General features: G+C 45.6%; 1 long non-coding RNA gene across 2 annotated transcripts; it reads right to left on the bottom strand.

Moving 5' to 3' along the window:
- Positions 1-4,923: 4,923 nt before the first annotated feature.
- Positions 4,924-18,135, bottom strand: LOC111536964. 2 transcript variants are annotated; one of them, XR_002729870.2, is made up of 4 exons: positions 17,972-18,135; positions 16,727-16,810; positions 6,356-6,413; positions 4,924-5,293 (listed from the first exon to the last, which is right to left on the bottom strand). It is a non-coding gene; the product is annotated as an uncharacterized LOC111536964 (long non-coding RNA). The 2 variants fall into 2 exon arrangements; XR_002729871.2 differs by lacking the exon at positions 17,972-18,135 and adding an exon at positions 17,116-17,197.
- Positions 18,136-27,225: the final 9,090 nt, after the last annotated feature.

The raw sequence follows: 27,225 nt of genomic DNA, 5'->3' as shown, positions 1-27,225 counted from the left end.
GTTCAAAAGTGACTAGGATAAATTGATAGGAGTAGAAAGCTAAACAACAGGTGTGTGCATTTGTCATTTTTGTCACCTATAAAGGCTGTACAGATTTAGTGTCCCATTGGCAACATGTAAGAGTTTCTGTTCTTCATACCTTCACCAACAGAGTATATAAACAAATTTTTAATCTTTTGTCAATTTGTCAAGCAAAAAATGATAAATGCTATCTCTGTTGTTTTATTTTACTATTTCTCTTACTATGAGAAATGTGAAGCAGCTTTGTATATGTTTGTAAAAGACTTGTGTTCCTTTTTCTATGAACTCTCTATTCATACCTTTTGCAAATTTTCTTACTATATAGTATGTCATTTTTCTTGTTGATGAAGAGAAGGTCATTATGCATTAGGAATATCAGCATAATTTTTCTGGTTTGACATTACTCTTCTGAATTGACTTTTGTTCTTTTTCCCAGGCACAGTTTTAATGTAATAGAAGTTATTGTTTTTTCTCTATGGCTTCTGTTTTTAGTGTCATACTCTGGAAGTTCTTCCCAATTCCAACATGGTCATTGGATCCTTTTTTACTCTCCCAAATTTATTTCTATCATTTTTCTTAAATCACTGACTTCTCCTGGTATATATCCTGATATAAGAAGTGAGGTCTGAATCCAACTTAATTTTTTTCCAGATGGCTACCCAGTTGTCCCAACACCATTTATTGAATAATTCATTTCTTTTCCCTGAATAATTTGAAATGCCATCGTTATCAGAAGCTAAACTTCCAATAAGTTTTGGTCTATTTCTGGACTTCTTATCTCGTTCCAACTTCAAGATGTCCTACACTATTTTATTTATTGTAGGTTTATAATATGCATTACAGTATATCTTGTAGGGTTCATTTCCCATTGATTTTTATTCCTTCTTTTTTCATATGAACTGTTAGGTATCTTGGGATTTTTTTTTATACTTTATGTTCTAGGGTACATGTGTACAATGTGCAGGTTTGTTACATATGTATACATGTGCCATGTTGGTGTGCTGCACCCATTAACTCATCATTTACATTAGGTATATCTCCTAATACTATCCCTCCCCGCTCCTCCCACCCCACAACAGACCCTGGTGTGTGATGTTCCCTTCCTGTGTCCAAGTGATCTCATTGTTCAATTCCCACCTATGAGTGAGAACATGCGGTGTTTGGTTTTCTGTTCTTGTGATAGTTTGCTGAGAATAATGGTTTCCAGCTGCATCCATGTCCCTACAAAGGAAATGAACTCATCCCTTTTTATGGCTGTATAGTATTCCATGGTGTATATGTGCCACATTTTCTTAATCCAGTCTCTCATTGATGGACATTTGGGTTGGTTCCAAGTCTTTGCTATTGTGAATAGTGCCACAATAAACATATGTGTGCATGTGTCTTTATAGCAGCATTATTTGTAATCCTTAGGGTATATACCCAGTAATGGGATGGCTGGGTCAAATGGTATTTCTAGTTCTAGATCCTTGAGGAATCGCCACACTGTCTTCCACAATGGTTGAACTAATTTACAGTCCCACCAACAGTGTAAAAGTGTTCTTATTTCTCCACATCCTCTCCAGCACCTGTTGTTTCCTGACTTTTTAATGATTGCCATTCTAACTGGTGTGAGATGGTATCTCATTGTGGTTTTGATTTGCATTTCTCTGATAGCGAGTGATGATGAGCATTTTTTCATGTGTCTGTTGGCTGTAAAATGTCTTCTTTTGAGAAGTGTCTGTTCATATCCTTTGCCCACTTTTTGATGGAGTCGTTTGTTTTTTTCTTGTAAATTTGTTTGAGTTCTTTGTAGGTTCTGGATATTAGCCCTTTGTCAGATGAGTAGATTGCAAAAATTTTCTCCCATTCTGTAGGTTGCCTATTCACTCTGATGGTAGTTTCTTTTGCTGTGCAGAAGCTCTTTAGTTTAATTAGATCCCATTTGTCAATTTTGGCTTTTGTTGTCATTGCTTTTGGTGTTTTAGTCATGAAGCACTTGCCCATGCCTATGTCCTGAATGGTATTGCCTAGGTTTTCTTTTAGGGTTTTTATGGTTTTAGGTCTAACATTTAAGTCTCTAATTCATCTTGAATTAATTTGTGTATAAGGTGTAAGGAAGGGATCCAGTTTCAGCTTCCTACTTATGGCTAGCCAGTTTTCCCAGCACCATTTATTAAATAGGGAATCCTATCCCCATTTCTTGTTTTGTCAGGTTTGTCAAAGATCAGATGGTTGTAGATGTGCGGTATTATTTCTGAGGGCTCTGTTCTTTTCCATTGGTCTATATCTCTGCTTTGGTACCAGTACCATGCTGGTTTGGTTACTGTAGCCTTGTAGTATAGTTTTAAGACAGGTAGCGTGATGCTTCCAGCTTTGTTCTTTTGACTTAGGATTGTCTTGGCAATGCAGGCTCTTTTTTGGTTCCATATGAACTTTAAAGTAGTTTTTTCCAATTCTGTGAAGAAAGTCATTGGTAGCTTAATGGGGATGACACTGAATCTATAAATTACCTTGGGTAGTATGGCCATTTTCATGATATTGATTCTTCCTATCCATGAGCATGGAATGTTCTTCCATTTGTTTGTGTCCTCTTTTATTTCATTGAGCAGTGGTTTGTAGTTCTCCTTGAAGAGGTCCTTCATATCCTTTGTAAGCTGGATTCCTAGGTATTTTATTCTCTTTGAAGCTATTGTGAATGGGAGTTCATTCATGATTTGGCTCTCTGTTTGTCTGTTATTGGTGATAAGAATGCTTGTGATTTTTGCACATTGATTTTGTATCCTGAGACTTTGCTGAAGTTGCTTATCAGCTTAAGGAGATTTTGGGCTGAGACGATGGGATTTTCTAAATATACAATCATGTCATCTACAAACAGAGACAATTTGACTTCTTCTTTTCCTAACTGAATACCCTTTATTTCTTTCTCTTGCCTGATTGCCCTAGCCAGAACTTCCAACACTACATTGAATAGGAGTGGTGAGAGGGGCCATCCCTGTCTTGTGCCAGTTTTTAAGGGGAATGCTTCCAGTTTTTGCCCATTCAGTATGATATTGGCTATGGGTTTGTCATAAATAGGTCTTATTATTTTGAGATACGTTCCATCAATACCGAATTTATTGAGAGTTTTTAGCATGAAGGGCTGTTGAATTTTGTCAAAGGCCTTTTCTGCATCTATTGAGATAATCATGTGGTTTTTGTCTTTGGTTCTGTTTATATGCTGGATTATGTTTATTGATTTGCATATGTTGAACCAGCCTTGCATCCCAGGGATGAAGCCCAGTTGATCATGGTGGATAAGCTTTTTGATGTGCTGCTGGATTCGGTTTGCCAGTATTTTATTGAGGATTTTTGCATTGATGTTCATCAGGGATATTGGTCTAAAATTCTCCTTTTTTGTTGGGGATTTCTTTTAATTTATAGGTTAACTAAGGCAAAACTGATATTGACTATGATGTTGAGTCAGTTTTTGACAAATTATGTTTTCCCAGAGAAGTATCCAGTATGTCAGGCTTTACAAAGTTGGGGGAGTTCCCAAGACCACCCTCAGTTTCAATAATTTGCCAGGGACTGGGTGCAGTGGCTCACAGCTGTAATCCCAGCACTTCGGGAGCCCGAGGCGGGCGGATCACGAAGCCAGGAGATTGAGACCATCCTGGCTAACACGGTGAAACCCTGTCTCTACTAAAAATACAAAAAAATTAGCTGGGCATGGTGGCAGGCACCTGTAGCCCCAGCTACTGGGGAGGCTGAGGCAGGAAAATGGCGTGAACCTGGGAGGCGAGCTTGCAGTGAGCCAAGATCATGCCACTGCACTCCAGCCTGGGTGACAGAGCGAGACTCCATCTCAAAATAACAACAATAATAATAATAATAATAATAATAATAATAATAATAATAATTTGTCAGGACACTCATAACTCACTAAAAGCTGTTGTATTGTGGTTAATGGTTTATTATAGAGAAAGGATGCAGATTAAAATCAGGCAAGAAAAGAGGCACATAGGGCAGAGTCCAGGAAAGTTCCAAGCACAATGCTTCCAGTTGCCCTCTCCCCAAGAAGCCATGGAAAATGCTACTATCCCCGGCAGCAATGTGTGACAATACACACAGAGTATTGCCAAACAAAGAAGCTCACCTGAGCCTTTGTGTCCAGAGTTTTTACTGGGGCTCAAGAACACAGACATAATTGACTGTCCATAGGGCTGACCTTTACTCTCTAGACCCACAGGGTGCGTGCCCCCAGTTCCCATCATAAATCACATGGAATTTGACTGTCCAGGGTGGCCTAAGGCTCCCAGGTAGACAAAGACACTCTTATCAGGCAGGACCTTCCAAGGGTCCAGAGCTTACCTTCCAGGAGCCAAGACAAAAGCCAAACCTCTTTGGGTAAGGTTAATTCTTAACTATGTAAGTTTTAAAATTTTCTTACAAGTAGTTGAGCCAAATAATCCCTAAGGATTCTTTTAATTTCCTCTATCTATGGTTATTATCCCCTTGGCATTTCTTTTTTTCTTTTATTTTTTAAGAGCAGGGTCTTGCTCCATCAACCAGGCAATAGCATGATCATAACTCGCTGCAGCCTTGAACTTCTGGGCTCAAGTGATCCTTCTTCCTCTGCCTCCCAAGTAGCTGGAACCACAGTCACACACCACCATGCCTGGCTAATTTTGTTTTATTGTTATTTTTTTAGAGACAGCATCTGTGTTGCTCAGACTGATCTTGAACTCCTGAGCTCAAGTGATTCTCCCACCTCAGCCTCTCAAGTACCCCTTAGCATTTCTTATTTGTGCCTCCTCCTTTCTTTTCTCTTGAGAGGGTTAGCTGACAGTTTAGAAATCTTACTGTTTTTTCAAAGAATTTTATTTTAAATTTATTTATTATGTATCAGTTTATCAATTATAAAATATTTTTGTCTTTTAATTACTTGATTTCTGTTTTAACATTTATTAATTCCTTTCTACTTTCTTGACATTTATTGCCTTTTTTCTAACTACTTCCATTGGATGTTTATTTCATTTTCTCATTCCTGTTTAATTTTTTATTAATTCATTATAAGACTATGCATATAAATCAGAGTTATCCAGAGAAACAGAACTAATCAGATATCTATGTAGATATGTATTAATTTGTTATGCGGAATTGGCTCACACAATTATGGAGGATGAGAAGCTGTAAGATCTTCAGTCAGCAAGCTACAGATGCAGGAGAACTGATGGTGTCATTCCAGTCCAAGTCTGACAGCCTGAGAACCAGGAGAGCTTATGACATAAGTTCTAGTCCAAGTCTGAGTCTAAAGACAGAAGATTGATGTTCCAACTCAAAGATAGGCAGAGAGAGAGAGAAGACTCTCTTACTCTGCCTTTTTGATCTATTCAGGCCTTCAACGAATTGGAAGAGGCTCACGCACATAAGGAAGGGCAGTCTGCTTTACACAGTCTACCAATTCGAACACCAATCTCACATAGAAACACCCTCAGCCAGCATGGGGGCTCACACCTGTCATCCCAGCACTTTGAGAGGCTGATGCAGGTGGATCGCTTGAGCCCAAGAGTTCAAGACCACCCTGGCCAATGTGGCAAAAACCTCACCTCTACTGAAAATAGAAAAATTAGCTGGATGTGGTGGTGCATGCCTGTAATCCCAGCTACTCGGGAGGCTGAGGCATAAGAATTGCTTTAACCTGGGAGGCAGAGGTTGCAGTGAGCCAAGATCATGCCACTGCACTCCAGCCTGTCTGACACAGCAAGACTCCATCTCAAAAAATAATAATACAAAAATTAGCCAGGTATGGTGGCATGCCTGTGATCTCAGCTACTCAGGATGCTTAGGTGAGAGGATCACTTGAGCCCAAGGGGTTGAGGTTGCGTTAAGCCAAGATCTTGCCACTTCACTCCAGCCTGGGTGACAGAGCAAGACCCTGTCTCAAAAAATAATAATAATAATTTTAAAAGAGAAACACCCTCACAGGCACACCCAGAATAATGTTTGACCAAATATCTGGGCACCTTGTGTCAAGTTGACACATAAAATGAACCAACACACTACACATTTTCCTCTGGACAGTGCTTTCCCTGTACCTCCTAAGTTCTGGTAAGTTATGTTTTCTTTATTGCTGTTTTATAGATAATTATTCCATCTTGAAAGTGCCTTGTGGCTTACAGCAGGAATATTTTGCTACTAAATTTTGACCAAGCAGTAGGTATGACTTGCCTTTTCATATGAGGTTGACCTGATTCTTATGAGGCCAATACGAAGGTGAATCAGAACCTTCTCAGGGCCCAGAAGTTCCTTTGAAAAAATTCTCTCAAAACTTGAAAAACTCATTTAAATATCAATGGAGACACACACTTACCTGCCTAGATGGGTTTCTTCACAACGAAGGTCAAAAGTTTCCCTGTTGAATCTTGAATCTAAGAGGAAAAAAAGAAACCACCAACTCTTTCTCATTCAAATGTTCATAAATAATAATATTATTAACAATAATTATAATAGCTACCACAAGTCTGGGCACGGTGGCTCACACCTGTCATCCCAGCACGCCTATAATCCCAGCATTTTAGGAGGCCGAGGCAGGTAGATCACTTGAAGTCAGGAGTTTGAGACCAGCCTGGCCAACATGGTGAAATCCTGTCTCTACTAAAACTACAAAAATTAGCCGGGAGTGGTAGTGGGTGCCTGTCATCCCATCTACTTGGGAGGTAGAGGCAGGAGAATTGCTTGTATCCAGGATGGTTGCTGCGGAGGTTGTAGTGAACTGAGATTGTGCCACGGCACTCCAGCCTGGGCAACAGAGTGAGACTCCATCTCAAAAAAACAAAAGAAAAGAAAAAAATAGCTACCATAATGCCATCTGATGTATGTTTTCAGTGCTTTATATATGTCATCTTATATACATTTTACAACAGTTCTAGGATGGAAATATCACTCTACGTTTTAAAGATGAGAAAACCAGACTTTGAAGGGGTTACATAACTTACTTAGGATCACACTTCTTTCTAAGTGGAGAAGCTAGGATGTCACATCAGCTCTGATTTAAAACCTGTGTATTTTTTCAGGATAATACCTTGCCTCTTTTGTACGATCCTCTGCCCTGACTTACAGAAATAAGATGGTTCTGCCTCCCATGACAAAACTTATTTTCCAGGCAGAGCAAGTAAGTCTGCTGTGGTCCACTCTCAATTAGGTAGAAGTCCAGCCTGGAATTGTGGAACTGCAATGCAGCAGGCCACCTGGCCACGGAGGCCTTTGCCTGTAGAAGCCATATGGATGCAGAAGACTCTGAGCCAAGCACTAATGCAGAGAAAGGGGAAGGAACAGGGGTGGGGGCTGGGGAAGGAGGGAGCTGGCACAGCTGTTTCCGAAGGGGACATGATGATGGGCCATCAGTACTGACCACAGAGCCTGCATGTGCTGGACACACCAGTCAGCCATGCCAAGCCCATTAAGTTCATCTCAGCTGTCTGGCAACTGCCCTCTAATGAAACAAGCAAACAACTTCCTATATTTGAGGTTTCAGTTAGTGTTGTTGGCCAAGTTTCAGCGGGAACCAAAGACGACGACCACACAGGGGCTGCAGGCCCTGATAGCAGCAGCCCAAGCCGACCTCAGAGCGCCTGCCAGCTGGGCAGATTATCAGCGTCCTGCTGCAGAGAGATAAGGAACGTTCTGATCCAGCCCCGAGAAGTGCAGGGCTTTATATAGCAGCTTGAGTAGGCTGCAAGGGAATGTCCTGGCCGAAGGCTTCTCTGTAGCCAAGAGAGAGGGGAGTGGGTGGAGAGGAAGGCGGGAGATTTATAAATAACCCGACGTGTGCTGATCTGCTCAGCGGCCTTGTCTTAGCAAAGCCTGAGGCCTGGGGGAGGAGAGGGACATTTATAGATGACTTTTATTTTCTTTATTACTTCTCTATATTTTCCAAGTTTTCTACGATGAACTTGAACTCCTTTTTTTTTTAATTTTAATTTTTATTTTTTATTATACTTTAAGTTCTAGGATACATGTGCACAACGTGCAGGTTTGTTACATATGTATACATGTGCCGTGCTGGTGTGCTGCACCCATTAACTCGTCATTACCTATACCTCCTAATGCTATCCCTCCCCCTTCCCCACACCCGATGACAGGCCCCAGTGTGTGATGTTCCCCACCCTGTGTCCAAGTGTTCTCATTTGAACTCCTTTGATAATCAGCAAGTATGAATACAATTTTAAGAAAGCAAAAAAGAGAGGCATAAAAGGAATTCCTTCGGTTGGGGATTTTAGTGACCATCTTTACCCACTCAGAGGTTCCCAAACAAGCCCCAGTGCTCTCCTCCCTTCTCTGGTCTCTCCCAGAGGGACCCTGAGGTGCCTGTACTCACCTATGATGCAGGATCTGACCAGTTTTCTCAGCCCCTCCTGGGTTCCCGCATCCCCCATACTCTCCCCCTGTTCCCACTAATCCAGATGTGGCTGTCCTTGGCCTTATTGTTTTTAAAAAGGTGTCCAGGCCCCTTGTCCCTCTGCTGGGGTATGTAAGGGTTACTTGGGTATGTCCCCCGTGCCTGCTGCACTAGCTTAATAACGGGTAAAAAGCCATGGAGTCCTTGTACAGAGTGTGCTTTATACTCTCTGTGCCTTAAGGTTCCTTTTCTATAAAATGGTGATAATAAGACCACCTACTTCATAGAGGTCACATTAAGATTAAAATAAGACAGTGGATGTAAAGTGGCTGACACATTGGAAATGGCCAATTAAATAGTAACTAATTATCACTCCACTGAACACACTCAGGCCCTGAATGACCACAGCTACCAAATGTGACCAGACAGATTTTCACTGTTTCCAAAAATAACTCCTCCCAGGAGGTGTGAAGATTCACCACTGCAACTCTGGCACTGATTCAAAGCAGGAGTTCCAAAAATGTTTTGCGAGGTGACGGGCTCCCAGAATCACAGTCAGCCTTCACAGTGCCCCTTATACGGCTGCAATCCTCGTTCGGATGTGTGAGTCATGGTAGGGCTACCACATAAACAGATAAATGAATAAACATGTTGTGACTTTGTAGTAATGACCTCACGTAAGCTAAGTTCAGCTCATGACTCTGGGGCAATTTTTAGGACACCAAAGTAGATAAACTATCAACCGATCCCTATTTTTTTGAGCAAGTGCTATGTGCAAAAAGGAACGGCGCTAAGATGCAAAAATGGAAAATTTTTAAAAGATGAAAGCTTCTGCTCGGAAAGAGATTACACCCTAATCGAGGAAGTAAAATGCAGATACAGGAATAGAAAGCACACTCAGCAAAGCAAGATATGATCCATGCAAGTGATGAGGTGGACAGATCAGAAGAGCATGCCTGCTGGGTTCTAGAGGTCAAAGCAGCCTCGTGGAGGAAATTAATACCATTGATAAGTGGATGCTAGGCCTTGTAGAATTCTGATGCAATCAGGATCGAATCTGAGAGAAAGGGTCTCACATGTCAATGTCAACAAGGCATGGTGCTCGGTACACACATTAAGTACATCATCTTTTTTGATCGTGACAAGAATCTAGTCTGATGTTACCATTCCCATTTCACAGGTAAGAAGACAGTGGCTCAGAGAAGCTCAGAAAGGTTAAGTTATATGCCCAAGGTCATTCACAGCAGAGGCAGGATTCAAACCAGGTTCTACCTGGATCCACAGTCCATATTCTGGCTTCTACCATCTGGCACTGCTATGGCCTCCCTTAAATCTGGCTCCCAGAACAGACTTGGGCTGTCTGTGACCAGGAGCAGGGCTCTCATTCCACGGCTGTGGCCTTTTAGTAGAGAAGATGCTGCCTAGTGTGGCTGGCAAATTCTTTGGCAATATATTGACCTTACATTGCCTGCCAGTAACATAGGATAAGGTGTAACAACTTCTAAGCCTAGATCAAAGTCATAATTTTGATTACAGGTTACAATATTATATATTTAATCCGCTCCTTCTACTCTGTAGTATTTTTCTCAGTTCAGCAACTCACCTCTTTTTATCCCAACAATCTATAATAAGCACATGGACTTTTCAGCAATGACATAGGAATAATATAGAAATAAGCTTTCAGAGGTGACCTTTGCCCCCAATTTTCAGTCACACGGACTTGGAAGACTTTTGTGATATAACAAATAGCACCTGCTGGTTAGCACTGGAAAAGTCGCCAGATGCATCTGGGTGCAGCCAACATCAGCACCAAGATATTGCCCATATCCATTGGTGTCTTGCCCACAGCCCACCCAACACCAATACCACACAAGCCTAAGCTTCACATTCCCCAAGCCATGGTTCATGGTTCTTAAAACCAGCTGGAAATCACAATCCAGTAACCCTAACTCAATCCCAACTCAGACTGTATAATCATATTCTAATCATGAAGGGGATCTGGGAGGCTCTCTAAAAGAACAGCGTTTGTCCCCTCTGAAACTCACGCTGAAACTTAATCCCCAATGTAACAGTATTAACAGGAGGGGCCTTTAAGAGGTGATTGAGTCAGGAGGGTTCTGATTAATAATTAATAGTTAATGTGATTAATGGATTGATGGGCTAATGGATTAATGGGAAATCAGGGGAGTGGGTTTGTTATCACAAGCACGAGTCTGTTATTAAAAACCAGCTCAGGTCTCTCATGAGCCCTCTACCATGTGAGACCCTGTACCACCTTGAGCCTCTATGGAGTGTCCCCACCAGCAAGAAAGCCCTTGCTTAATGTGGTTTCTTCACCTTGGACTTTCCAGCCTGCAGAACTATAATAATTCCATAAATTCCTTTTCTTTATAAATTACCTAGTCTGAGATATTTGGTTATAGCAATAGAATATGGACTAAGACAAACGGGAACTCAAGCTGGGAGGGAGCCATAAAACCACTCCCCAGGGAAACAGGGCAGGGTCATTCCGGCCATGCCAAGCCCATTGCAGACATCTTTCCTTTAGCTGGGAGCCCAGTGTTGGGGAGAGATTGAAATAGATAACATCCCTCTTTCATGAACATATGAATAACAAAACCGATTCAGGAAATGTGACTTAGGGACACAGTAACCATGAGCTTTCTAACACTGCATCCCAGGATCAGGTGGACTCGCCCTCCCACGCACTGGCACAGCTGCATCCCCCACGCCCCCCACCGTGGGGCCTGCCTCACTAAGCACCTGGCTGAAAGCAATGATCACACTGTCTGCAGGCAGGCAGATCCTCAGAGAAGGCCAGGAAGGGGCTGAGCCACATACCCTCAATTTCCTTTGCAGGCTCACTAAGCAGTTCAACTACTAAAGAAAAGAGAGTAAGAGACAGAGAGAAGCCAGGAATGTCACCCTAATCAAACTCCCTCGTATAGAAACATGAAAAGAGGAGAAAGTAAGTTCCTCCTCAACACTCAACCCAATTCCATTCTAAGCATACATAAGCCCCTTTTCAAGCCTCCCCAAAATAGTATGATGAGTCTGGCTTTCAAATGACCAATAAAATTCACAATTTGCATAAAGCCACACATACACATACACATACACACGCACACACATACACACGCACATACACATACACACACACGCACATGCACATGCACATGCACATACACATAACATACACACACCTACTCAAGCAGGCCTGGGAAGCCTCCTACATGGAAGGTGAAAATGTCCAGTTGCTGTAGATAGGTGAGCTCCTCTGTGGCCCTGTCTCAGAAGTGGACAATAAACATTTCTGAACCTGGTCTCCTCTCTTGCAGCAGTCTAGGTCCAGTCACTGTCTCTTTTGCTTAAAGATGGGTCCATTCATTCATTCTTTATTCAATAGCTATTTATGGAATGCTCACTTATGTGCCAAGCACTCTACGAGGCTGATTTTTCAGGAAACCGAAAGCCAAAGGTGTTGGCAAACAGCAGCCCCAAACCAACCATTTGCCAAGGCCAGATACCTACTCATCATCCTTGACTCCTCCCCATCCTTCAAATCCTTTATCCAGTAGTTAGCCACCAAGTCCCGACATTCTAGGATTCAAGTATTTGAAAACCTTCCACTTCTTTCCATTCTTTCTGCTGTTCTTTGGTCCAAACCACCATGTTATCTTCCTTAGATTGCTGCAGCAACTAGCAATTGATTTCTCTGCTTCTCAACTTGCTTTCATCCAGTCTAACTGCCACACCACAGTGTGTAGTAAGGAATCTGGCCTCACCTAAGGAGAGATCTGGCATTTGTCCCAGCTCCTGGGAGGTAACCTCTAAACCCTTGCAATTTCCCAAGTGATAGGAGTATCTTTGTTATCCGCGGTGGGTCCCTTACTTATTATGAGAGGACTCAGTGTATGGGTTGACCACGCCAGAAGGACCAACCATGTGGTTAGGAGTTTGGGCCTTTGGGCCTCATGATATCAGCCTGACCTCTGGGAAGGGGAGGAGGACTGGAGATCAAGTCTACCCACAGGGGCAATAATTCAATCAATCATGCCTAGCTAATGAAGGCTCTGGACTTCATTAGAGTCCAGTAAAAACTCTGGATGCCAAAGCTTGAGTGGACTTCCTTTATGCATGTTGTCACATATCAATGCTGGCAGGGCACTGTGTCTGAGGACATGGAAGCTTCATGTTTGAAACCCTCTCAGATTCTGCTGTATGTCTCTTTCTTTGACAGGTTCCAATTTGTATCTTTTTATTGTAACAAAACTGTAATCATAAGTATAGCCCTTTCCAGATTTCCATGAGTTGTTCTAGTGAATCATCAAAGCTGAGGGTAGTGTGGGAACCCCTGAATTTCTAGGCAACTTGTCTGAAGAGAAGGTGACCCTGGGGACCTCCAGACTTAGAGATGATGTCTGAAGTGAGGGCAGTCTTGTGGAGACTGTGCCCTTAAGCAGGAATGTGGCTAACTTGTTGTACACAGTCAGGGAGCTTTTCTAAAATGGGACCATGATCATTTCACACGTCTGCAGATCATGCTTGAGAGACGTCTCGCTCTCCCTAGGACGAAGTCCAAATGCCTAAATACAGCTTCCAAGATCTCTGATGATCCAGGTCTGCTTAGCTCTCCATCTCACCCCCACCCCATTCCCCCTCAAACTTGACATTCTCACTTGCCACTGGCCAGGCGCTCTGTGCTCTCTCACTTTTCCAGACCTTGGGACATGTGGCCACTCATCCTGTAATATTCCCTCCACTCCCTTCTCTCGGCTGATTCCCATGAGTCCTTCAGGTATCTGCAGTCACCTCCCCAGCACACCTTTCCACACACCTCCACCCAGTCAGAGCTGGATGCTCACGCCTCTCAATGCACGTAGCTCACGTGCTGAAGTGCCCTGGTCACTGTCTCCCACTCCAGACCATGAACTTTCTGACTATAAGGTATGTATTTTCTTCCCTGTTATATCCTCCGGTGCTCAGCCGACTGACATACAATTCCAAAGAGATAAATAGCAATGCTACAAGGGAAAACATGGCAGACATCAATGTGAATAGTGTTGAATGAATGAACTACTGCAGAGGAAGATTTTGGAAGGCTCTTCATTCTCCTTCATGGAGATGTGAAAGGTGCCTGGAGTCAATTATAAGCCATCTTACAAGACAGTTCCACCCACAGGTGGTGAATCTCATTTATTTGGGGCTGATTTTTGTTGGCTTCAACCTCAGAGGATAAACAGGTTTGTTTTTGTTTTTGAGAAAGGGTCTCACTTTGTTGCCCAGGCTGGAGTGCAGTAGTGCAATCTTGGATCACTGCAACCTCTGCTTCCTGAGCTCAGGAGGTTCTCCAGTCTTAGCCTCCTGAGTAGCTGGGACTACAGGCATAAAACACCAATGCCCGGCTAACTTTTTTGTATTTTTGTAGAGATGGGGTTTTGCCATGTTGGCCAGGCTGGTCTCAAACTCCTGCGCTCTAAGTGATCCGCCCACCTCAGCCTCTCAAAGTGCTGGGATTACAGGCATGAGCCACCATGCCCACCAGGATAAGCTATTTTTAACTTTGTCCCCCAAATTTTGAGAAGTGTCCTGTTTTGAAGCCTGACTACAACTCCGAATTGCCCTTTGGGCATTTCTTTGACCCCTGATTAATAATTAGATTATGTATTAAAGTCATATTCATCACTGATTCATAAATGCATGAGCATCTATCTGTACTTTCTTAATGATCAATACTTGACAAAGCACTTGCTGGCACAGGCGAAATGGCATCTCCTTCTTCCTTTTGGCATTCAGTTCAAACAATCCACACAGGCTCCATCTTCCTTTCTTCTCTTTTTTCTTCCCCTCCCTTCCTGGCATGGAGGAGTCACACAGGGCCCCTATGGGGTATTGACAGAGAGGGGGCTGCTGTGTGGAGTTCACTGATGATATGCCTGCTGGCACCTAAGGATACAGGCACTAGGAGTGGGGAGAGGGAGTAGAGGTGAAAGGTACAGCTGCTGTCATTGGGAGATTGATTACGTTACACAAATAAGTAAGCTTATTGAGCAAATAAGTACATATCTTGAGGATAATGACAGTCAGGTTTCTTACTGTTGGAGAAGAGAATTACAAATATAGAAAATAAGGAAACTATAAAGAACACTGAGGTGGGTTGGAACTGGAGGTGTAAGTATCATCGATTTATTGTTTTCTAATATATAAACACAGGTAGATATGGAAAAAGTTCTAGATGTGTGTATACACCTGTGAGTGTACATATGCACACATATATTTCCTAGATTTGTCCACTCAACAGGCCTAGAAGCAATGGCACCCCAGTAACAAGAAGCACACTAAGGGCTCAGATCTTGGTTTCTAAACACCATGCTCCACTACAAGAAGGCAGGGCTCCTTGCAGAAAGAACTAATTCCAGGCTGGAGAATGAAAAGTACCAAGATGAGCTTTGGTCATATTGTAGTGCCAGAAAGTAAGACAGTGCTGAGAATGGTGGAGATGTGTCAAAAGGAGGCAGGAGCCCAGCTGAAGGGACTCCACCGGCCATATCTGGAGCAATGTGAACATCAAAATAAACAAGGATAGCAATGGAATACAATCCATTGACTAAAACAAGATTCCCTACTGAAATAAATATGCAAACACAAACAGAAAATGGGAAAGTTTTGTATTACAGTAGCCCACCAACTAATAAAACGAAAAGGAATGATGGAAATAAAAAACCATAATTTGGAAATTGTCATAATGGTGGTTGATTCTGGCAGGAGACATCAATGGAGGCTAAGATTGGGAGACGGGAGTTTGATAAAGAACAGGACTATCTCCCCACAAAATGCCATCAGTTTAAAGGGGGTAAATGGGGTTCTTATAGGAGAGAAACCTGGCAGACAAACGTTGGTACGTGACTGGTGATCAAAATAAACAGTACCAGTTGTGGAATGGATTTACATCCTATGTCTCCTCCTTCCACCCCATGCAATTCGCTGAGATGAGAACAGCATCATTTCTGTGGTGTTCTTAACAAGGGAGCATGATCCAAGTCTGGACACCAGGACATTAGACAGACCCAGGGACGTCCTACAGAATGAAAGGTTTGTACTCTTTAAAACAGTGTATGACATGAAAGACAGGGAAAGACTAAGAAACTGTTTCAAATTGGAGAAAACTAAAGAGGCACAAGAACAATGCAACTTGTATTCCTGGATATGATCTTGGACTAGAAAGGAAAAAGAGACATTGTTGGGATAACTTGAAAATTTTGAATGGGGTCTGTGGATTGGATGGCAGATGCGTCCAAGTGCAACCCCTGACTTGGAAGATTCTATGGTGGCTACGTAGGAGATTATATAGTTCTAGTTCTGTAATAAATGATTTAACATGGCCAGGCACCATGGCTCATGCCTGTAATCCCTGCACTTTGGGAGGCCAAGGCAGGCAGATCCCTTGATGTCAGGAGTTCAAGACCAGCCTGGCCAACATAGTGAAACTCCTGTCTCTACTAAAAATGACCCTGGCATGGTGGCAGGTGCCTGTAATCCCAGCCACTCAGGAAGCTGAGAGAGGAGAATCGCTTGAACCCAGGAGGCAGAGGTTGCAGTGAGCCAAAATTGCACCACTGCACTCCAGCGTGGGCAACAGAGTGAGATTCTATCTCAAATAAATAAATAAATAAATGATTTAACACTTTGCCAAGGACCAAGGGACCAGTTTCCTCACTTCACACAACAGAACATATAAAGATACATTTGAAACATCTTCATCCTTTGTTTATTTTCTAATATAATATGCTGAACTCTATCTAACATAATGTCATGGCCCCAACATCCTCATTGGCCATTTGTCTTTCAGTCTATTGCTAAGAATTTATCTTCTTCCTGACCTACTACTTCCTGGTTTTCTAACTTCAGGAGCTTTTTGTTCATTGAGGGTGCAAGCTTTTATTCTGCCTTGAAGCACTCTCCCCATTAGCTAGGAGATTTTTTGACAAGAAAGGTATATCTAAGCCCATTTTCTGTAAAATCTGTCACTGCCTAAGTGGTACCCTGCTGCTTGAGTCCTCATTCGTCTCCATGGCAATGTTCTGAAACTAGTCTGCTTGTATAAGTTCAAGGCCCATCAAATTATTTACCCTAACAGAGTCTTTGTATCCCACCAATGCACACACAGACACATTCGGTGCATCATAGCAGCAACCTTCAAAAATGCAGCCACAGTTTGGTTTATATTCATTTCAGAAACAACCTCATCTTTTGAACTGGATAGTCCACTCATCAGCTGAGCTTCGTTTACTCATCCATTCATTCATGTGTCTGGGCTTAGTCGGGGGTGACATAAGAACTTACCTCTTCCTTGGGGGGGCTGGAGTAGGAATCAGGGATGGCTTCATGGAGGAGTAGTTAGCTGACCACTGAAGGGGAAGGGCTTTCCTGACAAAAACAAAGCACAAAAGAGTGGAGCTGTGAATGAGACAACCAGGCTGGGGAATGGGGTGAAGGAGGGTGGTAATGAGAGGTACGGAGGAGAGGCAAGAGAGAAGGATGGGAACACGCTCCTAAAAAAAAGTGCCTAAAGGAGTTGGCACTTTTCTTTAAGGCAGTGAGGAAGATTTTAGGAGGAAATGCAGCATCCTCCAATTCATGTTTTCGAAAGCTCTCATTTGCTGCTGCACTAAGGTCTGATTAAAGGGTGAAGTCCCAGGGGCAGAAACACACTGACGAGGGCCTGAGCACACCAGAGAGTGAGGGCGCACGGTGGAGATTCAAGCGCCACTTCAGAGGCAGGCTGGGGAGGATCCAACGACCATCAGATGGAGGAGAGAGGGACAGTGCAGGGATTTCTGAGCCTGTTTAATGTCCAAGAAGGGAGGGCGTGGGAGAGAAGATAAAGAGTTTCATTTGGTACAGTTTGAGGAGTCTGTGAGACATTCAGTAACAAAATTAGGTTTTGGCACACCCCCTGTCGTCCAATTTCCCCACATCCTTCATTCTCTACCTCGGGGATGAAGCAACCTGATGAGCTAATCTCCACTGAGGTTGAATTAAGATTTAAAGGTTTAACCTGTGACTTCCCCCCCACCGACAGGAATGGCATTTTCATTTAACAGGAGTACCACTTAGCCAGTCTTAATCACAGGAAGGGCTCTCTATAGCAAAATTCCAGGCAATGTAATGAGCAAGTTGGGGAGATGCTTTCAGGCAGGGAGATCTGCCAAACACCCCTCAAATCACATGACAGAGGCTACAGCTCCAAACTCTCCTAGTGAAGAGAATCCCCTGTTGAAGTTTCCCCTTCATTCCAAAAACCCCATTCATCCCATAGACAAAGGGATCTTCCTCCAGGCAGGACGATGATCTCTTATGGTGGGGTGGCAGGACAGCAGATGTCACAGAGGCCTGGGGTCACTGAGTTCAAGTCCTGGTTCTGCCATTTATTGCTGTATAATCTTGGGCAGTTATTTAACTTTTCTCTAAGACTCGAGTTCACCATCTATTAAACAGGAATTCAGAGCACTTGCCTCTGAGGCTGTTGTGAGCCCAGATTTAAATCACATGGTCACTGTAAACACTGGTTCCTTCTCCCACTCTCACCTCTCAAACGTGTTACTTCAAACTTGAAACTTCGTCATTCTCACTGCCTCCACCATTTATCTCAGTGTCTTTCAACACCCAATTCACTTAGAGAAGCCCAATTTTCTTCCTGTTCATGCGCTATTAGCTGCTCTGACAACTCTAGGTGATGAAAAGCCACCATTTGGGCGGCACAGGCTGAGCCTCCACGCTCAGCGGAGCGGGCTGTGTCTGCGATCCGCCTGCAGGGGGCAGCATCGGGCAGCGTAAGGCAACGCCAGGGCTCCCTTGTAAAACGCTGGGGTCGGTCTGGAAAGGGCCGCAGAGAAGGCGTTTGAATTCAGACTCCAGCTGACAAAGGATCCATTTTACTCCATGCGGGTCAGACGCAGTCTGTTAGGGAGTCAGGTCTTTGGTAAACAAGAGTGCAGGGAGTGGCTATCCAAAAACAACCCCGACCTGCGCAAGTCCAGCAGCGTTTTTCCCAAACCTACACCAGGACTTAGGTTACCCTTTGATAAGCACGGGTGAGAGAAGCAAAAGACATCTCCTTACAGACTCACGGGGCCCTTGTTGCAGATGCGCCCTTCACCCCCAGTGAAGCAGTGGGAGAGAGACCTTGACAAGGACAAGAAGGGGAGCTTAACCTCCCCCTCCCCATAAGCATTTTTAGATTTTCCCACACACTCAGCCCCTTCAGGGAGTCCTGGAGAAGACAAAAGAAACAGACACAGATGCTGATTCTAAAGAAGCTATTAATATTGTTGAAAAGACATGCAGATGTGAAGCTGGGACACAAGGGTACGCATGATCGTGCTCTGTTTCGGAGAAAGCCTGGTGGCTCCATGTCCCCAAAGCCCCAGAATGCACAGGCCAACCTGGGATGATTTTCTATGATTTGTGAATTTGTTGACATGGAAAAACAAAGGGGCAGAATGTTGAAAATCAATCAAGACTGCCCCGGAAGTCCAGAGTGTGAGATCGCGGAAGGGACAGATGATCAGAGCCGTAGGAATTTGAGGAAGGGAGCTATTGATGAAAGTGGCGTTAAGTGGCCTGGACAAGCCAGTGGACTTGGTCACTCCTGAGAGCCTCGAGCCTCTGTGCCAATGAGAGACACTCATCACCCACTCTCCTATTGAGTTTGGCTGGAGAGAGGAACTGCTATGTCACCGTGACATCATCACCTTCCAGGAATCATTGAGTCAGCCTCAGCCCTCCAGGCCCCGGAAGTGGAGGCCCCAAGGCAGGACCCACTCACTTCCTTCTAGCCCAAGGCCGGGGGAGAGGGGGCTGCTCCCGCAGAGCTTTGGGCCTGTGTTTCACCACCCTCTCCCACTACTCAATGCAGCCAGGACCTGACCCAGGGTAGGTCAGCTTTGCAAAGGGACAGACATCAGCGTGGTGCCAGCTGAAGTGAAGACTGGCAGTGGCTGAGAGTTGAAATGCAAGCATCCCTGGGAGAGGTCGGGCTTGTAGCTTTGCCAGTCCTTCATACCTCCTTATGTACATGAGCTTCTAAGGGAAAAAAATGTGATGGAGAAAGGAATTAGGAATGAAATAAGAGGGAGTAGGGGCTGGCAGGAACAAGTGCAGAAAGCCAAGGTGGGGAGGGCTAAAAGAAAACCTGTGCCCACTTCACAGCTAAAGGTCACTGCACATCTGGTGTCACCTGCAGACAGTCACGGGGGGAGGCAGATCCGTCCAGGCCCATTCCCTTCCCAAAAGACAGTGAGCACCACACAGCTCAACTCATCCCATGGCCAGAAGCCCAGGCACAGGGCCAGAGGGTGTCCACCTGTGGTCCTCAGGGGGTGACTTCCTCCTGTCCCTTCCACCAGCATAGTCACAGGTGCCTCCCCATCTTCCCCACATCAGAACTTTCCCCTCTCTGCTAAGAGGATTCAAACCGGTATCTGTCCACACCACATCAGCATCTGTTTCATCTTTTCATTAAACTCAGTGTTCCCTTGCTCTGTAAGCTGGTCTTAGGAAGAAGAAAATTAACCAGTAGGCAATAATACGATTTTCTAGCATGGCAAATATCCTATACTCCTCCTACCCCCACTAACACACACATACGCACACACACACAGTCGGCCATGTTTATTACACTGGTTCACTTAATGCCAACAACACCCTGCCAGGTAAATACCTCCATCTTCCAGATGAGAACACTGCAATTCAGAAAGGGAAAGGAAGTTCTCCAGGGCACACAACTAGTGAGTGACAGAGCCAGTCTCAGAAGCCAGGTCCGTGTGTCTCCAAGGAGCTGGGCTCTTTGCATTCGGGTACTCTGACTCAAAATAGGAGCCTCCTCTGCTTCTGAGTCAGAAACTTTAAAATTAGAATTTCATTCAGCGATTCACGAAATCTTAAGGTTGGAAGAAATGTTGAAGGTTGTCCAGGTCCATGACCCGGCAGACATCTGCCTCTCCTGCATAGCAGTGTTTTGGCTTCTGCTTGGATGCTCCAATCCACGAAGTGTCCTGGTTCAGCCCCTGCCGGTTTAGAATTATTACATAGTTCTAGCGGTTTTGGAGCTGAACTCTCTCCCTATAACATGCATGCATTGGGTGTGCTCTTGGGAACATACAGAACCTAAGCAGTGTCACCCTGAATTCTCCTTTGCCAGACTGCGTGTTCTCGAGTCCTTGCAAGCTGCTCTTACGTGGAGGTTTCTCCCCACTCTCCTCTGTATGGGGGTCTGGTTTGTCTGTTCAGTCTCGAAGGGAGACCCAGCATGACTGTAATTCTCCAGAAGGGAGCTGACCAGCCCCGAGAATGGGACCAGGTTCCACTGAGGAGACTGTAACTTGTTCATTTATTTACAGATCTTAATACACTAGGGACTCATTTTGACCTTATTATGAATGAAAAGCCTTAAATGCCTTTCCCATGTGCTGTCCCTGAGCCATACCCTTTCCTGCCCCTGTGTGGCTGGGTTTGAGATGCTTATAACCTGGTTAGGCAATGGCCTGAACATGCTCTTGGATGGTCTGACCAGCCGCCTGCTGCCCAGGACTCTCCTCAGTGCTCCCTGGCACTGCTGACCCTCTAGGGCCCAGCCACATCCTCCCTCTAGCCCTGCTCTGGTTGTCCACTCTGAGACTCAGCCCTGGGGCCTCCTAGGCCCACCTCTGCAGCATGCTGGCTCTTAATTCGCAGCCTCCTTATGCCCCGCAGGGGGCACCTGGGAAGTTGCGGACACACCTTCATGCGGGCCGTGGAGAAGCAAGGGCCACTGTCCCAGCCCTTCCTCTGACAGGACACAATTTGCCAGCATTTCTACCATGCTGGGGCTGCCCTGCAGACGCCTGCAAGGGACTCTCTTCCCAGATATCCAAATGGAAAGTAGGGGACAGGCCCCCCTACTTTCTACCTCCTATCTACCTTCCTAGGCTGTTTCTACCACCTTGTCCCCACCCTTAGTTCGTGGGTGGTGGGTGGGGCACACAGCATGGTACCCTGCTCCTTCATTGCGTCAATCTCCCTCCAAGCCTCTCCCAGCACCAGCTGGGTTTTTCTTCCTTCCTGTGGGGCAGGCACCTCCTTTGTGTGGAATCCTCTGTTCTCTCCACTGTTGGCTTCACACATCAAGCCATGCTCAGATCCCCCCAGCTCTGCTCTGGATTTACAGAAGGGATCTTCTTCTTGGAAAGCAGAAAAAATATATCCCTCTTATTAACCAGGCTCTCAAAATTATTGACTATTAGCTTGCTACGGACTTTTTAAAATCTAGTTTGAAACACAAAACTGAGGAAGACTTCTTTGTTCTAGGACCTTTGGGGCTTCCCTAAAGCCACTAAACCCATTGATTCAGTGAATAAGAGCATCTTGATTACTGAGAGTGAAAATCCACTGTTTTAATATCTCAAAAATAATATTTAATTTCTTTCTTACGGCCCAAGACAAACATCTAAAAGAACTTGCTCCTTTTGCTTCTTATATTCATACGTTCTTCTCCCCTTATCACCAAGTCCTTTATGAGTCCTGAATTTGTTTCTCCCAGGACTCTACTTGACTCTTCATAAACACACCTCTAACTTATTTTGGGGGGTGTCTTTCACTCATTAGCCATCCCACCATGTGGCACAAAGGTCACACCCCCAAAGTTGTGCCAGCATCTGCTCATATCACTGTGTTTTCAACACAGGCATTAGCATATTTAAAACCAATTAAACTGTGATTATTTTCACCCCAGCCCCGTTACTCTCAATCCACTTGGTGGGAAAGTGGGGTTTGTTGTTTGTGTTTGAACCACATAGCCCAATTTATTACAAGCATAGATGCAGCCCTGGCAACATAGTGAGACCCCATCTCTACAAAAAAATTAAAAGTTAGCTGGGCATGATGGTGCATGTACCTGTAGTCCCAGCTACTGAGGAGGCTGAGGAAGGAGGATCGCTTGAGCATAGGAGTTTGAGGCTGCAGTGAGCTATGATCACACTACTGTACTCCAGCCTGGGCAACAAAGTGAGACCCTGTCCCAAAAAAAATAACAATAAATGAAAAATAAAATAAGCATAGATACAGCAAGGTCTCCACCAACAGCTATACCTCCCCTGTGATCCTCCTGGAAGCATCAGCCCCAATGCCATGTCCATCCTGGACACTGACCCCAGGGCTTGGGCTTCTAAAGCTCATCCTCACCAAACCCAGCAGCGCCCCCCAACCACTAAGGCCCTCACACAACTCTGCTCCTCCTCCACTTTGAGTCAGTCACCAGCCAGTAGGACTTGGAGGTTCTGCAGAATCCACCTCCCAAAATCCCTTCATGCCATAACGTCTCCCAACTGTGGGAACATTTTTTCATTCGACCTCTTTAATGTGCTTCATTCAACAAACATTTATGAACAGCTTCACAGTCAAGCACTGTTCTGGACTCTGCAACTAGAACAGGCTTCCAAAATTACATTCTGGTGGAGGAGACACACGATGTAAAAGGACACGCATGAAAAAACAGAGCACTGTGGATTGTGACTTTGTTCTCTGAGGGAACAAATGGGATCAGCCAAGAGAGTAGAGGGAGGCCACTTTAGAAAGGGACATCAAGGAAGATGTCTCCGAGGTGGGGACCAAGATTTAAACTACACCTGACAGGTGCATCCTACAGTCTGGGCACAGCCAGAGCAGGAGCCCAGAGCCAGGAAGGAGCTGGGTGTCTTCAGGCAGCCCGGGGCAATGTGGTGGCAGAGAAAAGAAAGGAGGCGAGAAGCAGGAGGACAGGGACAGGCTCAAAGCTGGGGGTTTCACTCTCAGGGCTGGGAAGCAGCATGGCCCGACAGACAGTTCAGAGCTCACTCCAGCTACTACAAGGGGAATGGAACCCGGGATCAGGGCAGGGGTGCCAGTGGGGAATCAAGAGTCCCATAGGTGGGCGGGGCGTGGTGGCTCATGCCTGTAATCCCAGCACTTTGGGAGGCCAAGGCAGTCAGGAGTTCACAACCAGCCTGGCCAACATGGTAAAACCCTCACTCTACTAAAAATGCAAAAATTAGTCAGGCATGGTGGTGTGTGCCTGTAGTCCCAACTACTCAGGAGGCTGAGGCAGAGACTGCTTGAACCCAGGAGGCGGAGGTTGCAGTGAGTGGAGATCGCGCCACTGCACTCCAGCCTGGGCGACAGAGCAAGACTCCGTCTCAAAAACAAAGAGTCCCATAGGTAATCACCTTGTGTGGATGAGAAGCGATGACTCAGTGTTGGTGAAGACGGAAGGCCCTGGAAGGATGGAGATACAATCTGAAGGGAGGTGTGCTTTGGAGGCAGGACTAACCATTGGCATATTGTTGTTGTCAGGCTTTAGGACAGTGTGTGAAGAAGCATCTCACCCTGGGAGTCAGAGACACTGTGGTGAGGGAAGGGGCCAGGCATCCACAGAGGCGGGAGCTGCTCAAGGCAGGCCCCACTGTCTGTGTGTGTGTGCTGTGTCTGTGTGTGGTACATGTCTGTGTGTGTGCTGTGTCCGTGTGTGTGCTGTGTGTCTCTGTGTGCTGTGTCTCTCTGTGTGTGTGCTGTGTCTGTGTGTGTGCTGTGTGTCTCTGTGTGTGTGCTGTGTCTCTGTGTGTGTGCTGTGTCTGTGTGTGGTGTGTGTCTGTGTGTGTGCTGTGTCTGTGTGTGTGCTGTGTGTCTCTGTGTGTGTGCTGTGTCTCTGTGTGTGTGCTGTGTCTGTGTGTGTGCTGTGTCTGTGTGTGGTGTGTGTCTGTGTGTGCTGTGTCTGTGTGTGGTACGTGTCTGTGTGTGGTGTGTCTGTGTGTGTGGTATGTGTGTGGTGTGTCTGTGTGTCTATGTGTGCGGTGTGTCTGTGTGTGTGTCTCTGTGTATATGGCATGTTTGTGTCTGTCTGTGGGGGGGATGTCTGTGTATGTGTCTCTGTGTGTGTGTGCACACATGTGTGCACAATTGAGGAAAGAGCTAAAAGCCTTCCAGAAAAATCCAGTAGGGGTTGGGGGTGGAAAGAGGCCGGCTTCGCCAAATATTAACAACCTGAAAATTAAAAGAAGCTGTGCCTCTGGCCATGACATCATCGCTCCCTTCACAAAGTGTCCAATGGGGCATTTTCTGGTCATAACAAAAGAATGGTGAAAATTAGCTGCACATCACAGCTGAATTGCTTTCTCCTATTGTTTTCTCATAAATATGAGGTTCTGAGCTACAGGTGGGCATTTCCAAGCTAGCTTCAGAACTGTGCCTCCATTCCTACAGTAATTCTGCAAGGCAAGGGGTTCTGCATTCCTAACAGGTGGACTAGAAATAAAGCCTTGGGACCAACTCAGAGTAAGTCGCTTGGCCTTACACAAATTGGGGGAGGAAGACAGTTCCCTGTTTTGCAGATCACACTGTCAAAAATCAGCTTTTTCTTACAAATCAGCATCTCTGCTGCTTACTCATGTTCAGCTTGTGGCCAACTATGACACTCCAGGAATTGTTTTCCTCTGCAGTTAGGCCCAGGAGGGTCTGAGCTGTTAGTTTTTGTGCCAATTCGTAGTAGTATGGCCCAGAGGAGCCATCACAGTCAGCATTCTGAAGGAGTCTTTTAGAGAAAGCCACACCTCCTTATGAACAAAGGCTAAAGAAAGTTCATTATCTTGGAGTCCAGCGTGAAAACAATTCAGTTTTTTAAAGATCTATAAATGTTACCCAAGACTTCCTAGACCCTGCCAGTCTGAGACACAAAAACAATAGAAATCCATATTTGCCTGGCTCTAAGCCACACCACTCCAGCTCCCCCACCCCTAGAACCCCACCCAGCTGTTCCAGATGTCCCCAGAGGGGCTCTCGAGGTCTCCAGAGAGGACAGTAGTCAGAGGCTCAGACAGGCAGGAACCCCAATGATGACTGGTGACGTGAGCCTCAGTTTCCTTACCTGTAAACTGCAAAATGTAAAATCTGAAAAGCGGAGATAAATCTCACTTCATGGTGTTGTTCTAAGGACTAAATGATCCAATATATGTTAAAGACCTAAGCCAGTGCCAGGCATCTGGTAAATAGTCAATAAATGCTACCCACCACTGCTATTAGCCACCCCCATTACAGCCTCCTCATCAATACCCGTCCCTGCTCCGGCTCTCCTCCCCTCCCCTGATGCGGGCATTCTCTCCATTCCTCAGATCCAGTCACCTCTCCCAAGGATCTCCTTGGTCTTCTCAGGAGCCTGGCCAGCCTGCCCCAGCAGACATGCCCGGGCATGCCTCCCTCACCCTCAGCCTCATGCTGGGCTGCTACCACACAGATGCAGACACCCAGGGACACACAGGCAGAAACATCCCACTAACAGTCTCTCTGCTCTCTGTCCCTGGCTGCCCCTCCCATGGGGCACACCCATCCCCAGGCTCCCAAGCTGGCGGACCAAGGCTCTGAAGAAACTAGCTCCTGGCAGGGATGGCGCTGTGAAACCACAAGGCTGCTTAAGAGTCGTTGTCATTTTCAGGGGGCCTGCAGAAGTCGGTGGTGAAAGCCAAACACAAAACACCCAGGATGAAATCAGGCAAATTGGAGAAAGTAGCTGGGGGCACAAGGACACTTGGGTGGAAGACAGGAAAGATGCAGGTCACATAGCAGCTTCCCCCAATTCCTACACTCCTCCACCCCGCCTTGAAAATCTAGCATTGTCAACACAAAGCCAGAAAAACCCTGGAGGCAGCAATCTCAAACCTGAGACTTAATAAATGCCAACTCTGTCATTTACAGAATGACCTTTGACAAGTCTCTCTTCTTCTGAGGGAACCACAATTTCCTCTTTTTTTTTTTGAGACCGAGTTTCACTCTTGTTGCCCAGGCTGGAGTACAATGGCATGATCTCAGCTCACAGCAACCTCTGCCTCCAGGGTTCAAGCAATTCTCCTGCCTCAGCCTTCTGGAGTAGCTGGGATTACAGACACGCGTTACCACGCCAGCTAATTTTGTACTTTTAGTAGAGACAGGGTTTCTCCATGTTGGTCAGGCTGTTCTCGAATTCCCGACCTCAGGTGATCCGCCTGCCTTGGCCTCCCAAAGTGCTGGGATTACAGGAGTGAGCCACCATGCCCAGCCCACAATTTCCTCATTTTAAAACAAGGAGAGCAGCCCAAATGGCATGAACATCTGCAGGCAGGCCCTGGCTGCTGCCCTCACCTCAGCCACTAGGCCTGGCAAGCAAAGGCCGAAGGCTGCTGGAGAAATCTGGTCTTACCATTCCCACGCAGGCATGTGGGCAGGCGGTGCGGGCTGGGTGTGCAGAGAATGCACTGAATTCATCTCCAGGGGCTGCCGCCTGAGCCTCTTATTTTTTTTTTTTTTTTTTCCCGCTCTGTTGCCCAGGCTGGAGTGCAGTGGCCGGATCTCAGCTCACTGCAAGCTCCGCCTCCCGGGTTTACACCATTCTCCTGCCTCAGCCTCCTGAGTAGCTGGGACTACAGGCGCCCGCCACCTCGCCCGGCTAGTTTTTTGTATTTTTTTTTAGTAGAGACGGGGTTTCACCAGGTTAGCCAGTATAGTCTCGATCTCCTGACCTCGTGATCTGCCCGTCTCAGCCTCCCAAAGTGCTGGGATTACAGGCTGGAGCCACCGCGTGCGCCCGGCCGGCCTGAGCCTCTTAAAGGAACACAGGGAATTCAGGTAGAGAAGGCAGAGAGGACATTCCAGGAAGGGAAATGAAGGTGGGGAGGGAATGACAAGTGTGGGGTTTCTCAGGGTAGAATAAGTTGTGAAGCGAGGGGTAGCAGGTGTGAGGCTGGAGGACTACGGCCATGTGCTCTCTCAGGAGCCTGTGGGAGGTGGGCACATCCCATCCAGGC

Source organism: Piliocolobus tephrosceles, chromosome 1 (assembly GCF_002776525.5).
Source record: "Piliocolobus tephrosceles isolate RC106 chromosome 1, ASM277652v3, whole genome shotgun sequence".
In the NCBI taxonomy this organism is placed as follows: domain Eukaryota; kingdom Metazoa; phylum Chordata; class Mammalia; order Primates; family Cercopithecidae; genus Piliocolobus; species Piliocolobus tephrosceles.
Note: the sequence above shows the minus strand (reverse complement) of the source record. Positions and strands in the feature narration are given on the sequence as shown.